Source organism: Macaca nemestrina, chromosome 1 (assembly GCF_043159975.1).
Source record: "Macaca nemestrina isolate mMacNem1 chromosome 1, mMacNem.hap1, whole genome shotgun sequence".
NCBI lineage: Eukaryota > Metazoa > Chordata > Mammalia > Primates > Cercopithecidae > Macaca > Macaca nemestrina.
In genome coordinates, this window is record NC_092125.1 from 38,104,975 (window position 1) to 38,112,460 (window position 7,486).

At 36.2% G+C, this 7,486-nt stretch overlaps 1 protein-coding gene across 2 annotated transcripts in view; it reads right to left on the reverse strand.

Annotated features, from left to right (window-relative positions):
* LOC105484517 (acyl-CoA binding domain containing 6) overlaps window positions 1-7,486 on the reverse strand; it is a 207,645-nt gene that overhangs the window by 83,593 nt on the left and 116,566 nt on the right. The gene's annotated exons all lie outside the window — the stretch shown is intronic.

The window sequence follows — 7,486 nt, forward strand, 5'->3', positions numbered from 1 at the left end:
AGTGAGAACCTCTGCTTGGGTCCCAGAGGGTTGTCCCACCCCTGCTACTGCCACTGCCCATGTCACACTCATTACCTAGGGGTTTGAGAACATACCGCCTGACTGACCCACCATTGCCATTCCTGGCACCCAAGCAAGTTACCTGGAGGCCTACAAGTCAGCCTGCCTGGACCCACTAATACCAATGCCAGGGTACACCACCCTGGGGTCTCAAGACTGGCCCACTTGGCATCCCAGTTCCCAGAAAAACTTCACTAACAACTGTATGCTAAGCCACCAAGGAAATCACAGGTAACACTGATGCTGTTTACAGTTGAAGAAATCATCCAGAAACTACACTACCAGAATCGAAACCAAAGTGACCTACCTAACCAACACCATAGATACATCTTTAGGAAAAAGTTCTCTCCTACAAAAGCAAATTCAAAAAACTGGAAGAAGTGACTGTCACAACAGATTGTAGGTATCAATGTAAGGACACAAGAAACATGAAAAAGGAATATGATACTTCCAAAGGAACATAATAATTCTCCAGTAACATATCCCAATCAAAAAGAAACTTATGAAATTCCTGAAAAAGAATTCAAAAAATGATACTAAATAACCTCAGTGAAATACAAGGGAATTCTGAAAAACAATACACAGAAATCAGAAAAACAATTCAGGATATGAATGAGAAATTTGTCAGAGGTAGATAAAATAAACAAGAACTAAACACAAATTCTGGAACTGAAGAATTCATTGAATAAAATACAAAATACATTCAAAAGCTTCAACAAGACAGTAGATCAAACAAGAAAAAAAATCTCAGAACTTGAAGACAGGTCTTCATAGATACCTCAGTGAAACAAATATAAAGAAAAAACAAAAAACAGTGAAGAAAACCTTTGTGACATATGGGCCACCATAAAATGACCAAATAGGCAAATTTTTGGAACCCCAGAAGGCAAAGAGAAAATGAAAGGTTAGAAAAACTATTTAATGAAATAATAAGTGAAAATTTCCCAAGTTTACCAAGAGATTTAGACATCCAGATATAGGAAGCTCAAAGATCCCCAAACAGATACAATGTAAAAATGTTTTCTCCACGCCACATTATAGTCAAACTGTCAAGTCAAAGACAGGCCAAGCACAGTGGCTCACGCCTACAATCCCAGCACTTTGAGAGGTGAGGCAGGAGGATCACTTGAACCCAGTAGTTCGAGACCAGCCTGGGCAATATGGTGAAACTCCATTTCTACAAAAAATAAACAAATTAGTTGAGCATGGTAACACTCATCTGCAGTCCCAGCTACTTGGGAGGCTGAGGCAAGAGGATTGCTTGATCCTGGGAAATCACGGATGCAGTGAGCCATTATCATGCTACTGGGTGACAGAGTGAGATCATGTGGCAAAAACAAGAAACAAAACCAACACACAAACAAAAAACAATCAAAGATAAAATTCTAACACCAGAGAGAGAAAAGCATTTAGTCACCTATATAGGAACCCCCATCAGAACAACAACAGATTTCTCAGTAGAAACCTTATAGGCCAGGAGAGAACTGGATGATATATTCAAAGTCCTGAAGGAAAAAAATTGCCCAAGGATATTACACCCAGCAAAATTATCAGTCGGAAATGAAAAAGAAATAAAGTCTTTCCCAGACAAGCAAAAGCTGAGGGAATTCATTGCCCTAGACTGGTCCTACAAGACATGCTTAAGGAATATTCAGTATGATAACATACTGTATAGGTTTTTAAAAGTTAAAAAAAAAATGCTTAGGGGAGTCCTACACCCAGAAGTGAAACAACCATAACTACCATCATGAAGACACATGAAAATATAAAAACCACTGGTGGAGCAAACACACAAATCAAGAAAGAGAAAAACCTCAAATGTTACCACTACAGAATACCACTAAACTACAATGATAAAAAATAAGAGAGAAATAAAAGAACAAAGGATACACAAAACAACCAGAAATCAAGCAATAAAATGGTAGGAATAAGCTCTCATATATCAATAATAACCTTAAATGTGAATACATTAAATTTTCCACTTTAAAGATACACAGCAGCTGAATGGATTTTAAAAATGACTCAACTATATACTGCCTACAAGAAATTCATCTCACCTGTAAAGACACATACAGCCCGAATATGAGAGGATGAAAAAGATATTCCATGCAAATAGAAACCAAAAGCAAGCAGGAGTAACTATACTTACATAAGACAAAATGAACTTTAAGTCAAAACCAGTAAAAAGAGACAAAGAAGGTCATTATATAATAACAAAGGGATTAATTTAGAAACAGGTTACAATTCTAAACATATACCCAACACTGCAGCACCCAGATGTTATATCAAGCAAATATTAGATTTAAAGGGAGGGATAGACTCCAATAAAATAACAACTGGGGACTTTAATACAGCATTCTCACCACTGGACAGAAATCATCTAGACAGAAAATCAACAAAGAAATATTGGATTTAAACTGCACATTAGACCAAAAGGACTTAAGAGACATTTACAAAACGTTTTATCCAACAGCTACAAAATATTCTTATCATCAACATGCAGAAAATTCTCCAGGATAGACCATATGTTAGGACACAAAACAAGTCTCAACAAATTTTAAAAAATCAAAATAATATCAAGTATCTTCTCAGTCCACAACGGAATAAAACTAGAAATCAATAACAATAGGAACTCTGGAAACTGTACAAATACATGGGAATTAGACAATATACTCCTGAATCACCATTGGGTCAAGGAAAAAAATGAGGAAATAAAAAAATGTATTGAACCAAATGAAAATCAAAACACAAGGTACCAAAACCTATGGGATACAGTAAAAACAGTGTTAAGAGGGAAGTTTATAGCAATATATACCTTCATCAAAAAAATAGAAATATTTCAAGGAACTAGAAAAACAAGAACAACCGGGTACAGGGACTCAGGCCTGTAATCCCAGCATTTTGGGAGGCTGAAGTGGGCAGATCACCTAAGGTCAGGAGTTTGAGACCAGCCTGGCCAACATGGTGAAACCCCGTCTCTATTAAAAAATACAAAAATTAGCCGGGCGTGGTGATGCACGCTTATAATCCCAGCTACTAGGGAGGCTGAGGCAGGAAAATAGCTCGAACCCAGGAAGCAGATGTTGCAGTGAGCTGAGATTGCGCCACTGCACTCCAGCCTGGGTGACAGAACAAGACTCCATCTCAAAAAAAAAAAAAAAAAAAAAAAAGAAAAAGAAAAGGAGAAACAAGAACAAACCAAACTCCAAATTAGTATAAGAAATAATAAATCACAGCAGAACTAAACAAGAAAGACTAAAAACCAAATAAAAACCCAAATCCAAAGAATCAACAAAATGAAAAGTTGGTTTTCTGAAAAGATGAACAGAACTTAATAAACCACTTGCTAGACTAACCAAGAAAAAAAGAGAGAAGACCCAAATAAACAAAATCAGAAATGAAAAAGGAGACACTGAAACTGATACCATACAAATACAAAGGATCATCAGAAACAATTATGAACAATTACACAATAAAAAAACTAGAAAACCTAAAGAAAATGGGAAACTTCCTGGAAAATACAAACTGCCAAGATTGGATCTGGAAAAAAATAAAACCTGAATAGACCAATAGTGAGTAATAAAATTGAATCAGTGATAAAAAGTCTCTCAACAAAGAAAAGTCCAGGACTGGATGGTTTCACCGCTGAATTCTACCAAACTTTCAAAGAACGCCAGTTCTCCTCAAATTATCCCCCCCCCCAAAAAAAAACTAGATTAAAGAGGAAGGCATTCCCCCCAATTCATTCTACAAGGCCAGCATTACCTGATATCAAAATCAGATAAGGGTGCAACAAAAAAAGAAAACTATAGGCCAATATCCCTGATGAACATAAATGTAAAAATTCTCAACAAAATACTAACAAACCAAATCCAACAGTACAGAATATATCATGATCAAGAGGGACTTATCCCAGGGATGTAAGGATGGTCCAACATACACAAATTAATAAATGTGATACATCACATCAATATAATGAAGGACAAAAACCATATGACCATCTTAACAGACACAGAAAAAGCATTTGATAGAATTCAACATCTCCTCAAAAAACTCTCAACAAACTAGGCATAGAAGGAACATACCTCAACATATAAAAGCCATATGACAAATACACAGCTAACATCATACCAAATGGGGAAAAATCGGAAAGCCTTTCCCCCAAGAACTGGAACAAGCCAAGAATTCCCACTTTCACCACTCCTATTCAACACAGTACTGGAAGTGTTAGCGAGAGCAATTAGGCAAGAGAAAGAAATAAAAACCATCCGAACTGGAAAACTTGAAGTCAAACTGTCCTCCTTTGACAATAATATGATCTTATATCTAGAAAAACCTATAGGCTCCACCAAAAATCTCCTAGATCTAATAAACAAATTCAGTCAAGTTGCTGAATACAAAATCAACATATAAAAAATCAGTAGTGTTTCTGTACTCCAATAATGAACTAGCTGAGAAAGAAATCAAGAAGGCAACCCCATTTATAATAGCTATTTAAAAAATACCCGGGAATAAATTTAACCAAGGAGGTGAAAGATCTCTATAAGAAAAACTACAAAACTGACAAAAAAAATTCACAAAAAAATAGAAAGACATCCCATGCTCATGAATTAGAAGAATATTGTTTAAATGACCCTACTGCCTAAAGTAATCTACAGATTCAATGCAACCCCTATCAAAATATTGACGTCATTTTTCACAGAAATAGAAAAAATAATTGTAAAATGTGTATGGAACCAGAAAAGAGCCCAAATAGCCAAAGCAATCCTGAGCAAAAAGAACAAAGCTGGAGGCATCACACTATCTGACTTCAAAATATATTATAATGCTATAGTAACCAAAAAAGCATGGTATTGGTATAAAAACAGACACACAGACCAGTGGAACAGAATAGGGAATCCAGAACTAAATCTAGGTATTTAGAGTCAACTGATATTCAACAAAGATGCCAAGGATATACATTGAGGAAAGGCCATCCTTTTCAATAAATGGTGCTGGAAAAACTGGATATCCATATGCAGGGGAATAAACTGGATCCCCATCTCTCACCATATATAAAAATCAACTCAAGATGGATTAAATACTTAAATATAAGGCCTGAAACTACAAAACTACTAGATGAAAACATAGGGAACTTCGTCTAGACAATCGTTTTATGGCTAAGACTTTGAAAGCAGAGATTTAAAAAAAAATAGCTAAATGAGACTATATTAAACTACAAAGCTTCTGCACAGCAAACAATCAAAAGAGTAAAGAGTCAACCTGTAGAATGTGAGAAAATATCTGCAAATTATCTGACAAGGGACTAGTATCCAGAATATACAAAAAAAAATCATTCAATAGTTAAAAAATAATAATCCTATTAAATGAGCAAAGGGTGTGAAGAGATATTTCTCAAAAGTAGACAAACAAATAGCTAACAGCTACATGAAAGAAATGCTTAACATCACTAATAATCAGGGAAATGTAAATCAAGACCACGAGATACCATCTTAACCCAGTTAGAATGGTTATTATTAAAAAGATTAAAAAATAACAGATGCTAGCAAGGATGCAGAGAAAAATTCTTACACATGGTTAGTGAGAACGTAAATTAGTACAGCCACTATGGGGCAATAGTATGAAGATTTCATAAAAAACTAAAAACAGAACTACCATACATTTCAGCAATGCCACTACTGGGTATTTACTGAAAGGAAAAGAAATAAGTGTATCAAAGGTACACCTGCACTTTGATGTTCACTGTAGCACTATTCACAATACCAAAGCTATGGAATCAACTGAAGTGTCCATCTACAGATGAATGGATAAAAAAAATGTGGTATGCATACACAATGGAATACTAGTCTGCTATGAAAAAGAATGAATCATGACATTTGCAGCAATGTGGATAGAACTGGAGGCCCTTATGTCAAGTGAAATAAGCCAGACACAGAAAGACAAATTTTACATGTTCTCATTCATATGTAGAAGCTAAAAAAGTTGATCTCATGAAGGTAGTGGGTAGAAGGACTGATACCAGAGGCTGGAAAAGGTGTGCTGGTGGGAGGTGGTGATGAAAAGAGGTTGATCAATAGGTATAAACATACAGTTAGATAGAAGGTATAATGTTTTGTAGCAGAGTAGGGTTACTACAGTTAGCAACAATGTATTGTATATTTCAAAGCAGTTAGAAGAGAGAACCTAAAATGCTCCCAACACATAAAAATGATAAAAACTCCAGGTTACCCAAATACTCTGACTTGATCATTACACATTCTATGCATGCAGTAAAATACTTATAAATACAAAAGAAGTCAGGAAAGAAAAAAATAGAAAATACTTATAAACACAAAATCAGTCAGGAAAGAAAAAATAGAGAATACATATAAACACAAAAGAAGTCAGGAAAGAAAAAATAGAGAAACAGAGCAGATGGAACAAACAGAAAACAAAATAGCAAGGTGGTAACTTAAACACAACTACACAAGTAATTACATTAAACATAAATAATCAAACACTGCAATTAAAAGACAAAGATTATCATACTAAAGACCAAAACCCAACTACACACTGTTTATAAGAGACATGCCTTAAATATGAAGATACAGTGTTATGAACTAAAATGTGCTCCCCCACACCCAATTCCTATGTTGAAGCCCTAACCCTCAATATGACTAAATTTAGAAACAGGGCCTTTAAAGAGCTAATTAGGGTTAAATTAGGTAATAAAGGTGTGGCCTTAATGTGAAAGGGCTGGTGCCCTTACAAGAGAGAGACACTAGAGATCTCTCCAAATATGAGCACAGAGGAAAGGCCCGTGAGGACACAGCAAGAAGGTGGCTATCTACAAGCCAAGTTGAGAGGCCTCACCAGAAACCAACCCTGTTGGCATCTTTATCTTTGATTTAGAACCTCCAGAACTGTGGGAAAATAAATATCTGTTGTTTATGCTATTCAGTCTGTGTATTTTGTAATAGCGGACCAAGAAGACTAACACACATATGGTACAAGTAAAAGGATAGAAAAGGCTGGGCGCAATGTCTCACGCCCGTAATCCCAGCACTTTGGGAGGCTGAGGCGGGTGGACCACTTGATGTCAGAAGTTCGAGGCCAGCATGGCTAACACAGTGAAACCCCATCTCTACTAAAAATACAAAAATTAGCCGAGTGTGGCCCCAGCTACTCTGGAGGCTGAGGCTGGAGAACTGCTTGAAACCAGGAGGCAGAGGTTGCAGCGAGCCAAGATTGCGCCACTGCACTCCAGCCTGGGCGACAGAGCTAGACACTGCCTCACAAAAATAAATAAATAAACAAATAAATGCATTCAGTGGCTAAGCTATGAGATAGGTTAGGTGTATTAAGTGCATTTTCAACTTAAGATATTTTCAACTTATGATGGTTTTATCAGGATGTAAGCCCATCATAAATTGAGGAGCATCTGCAA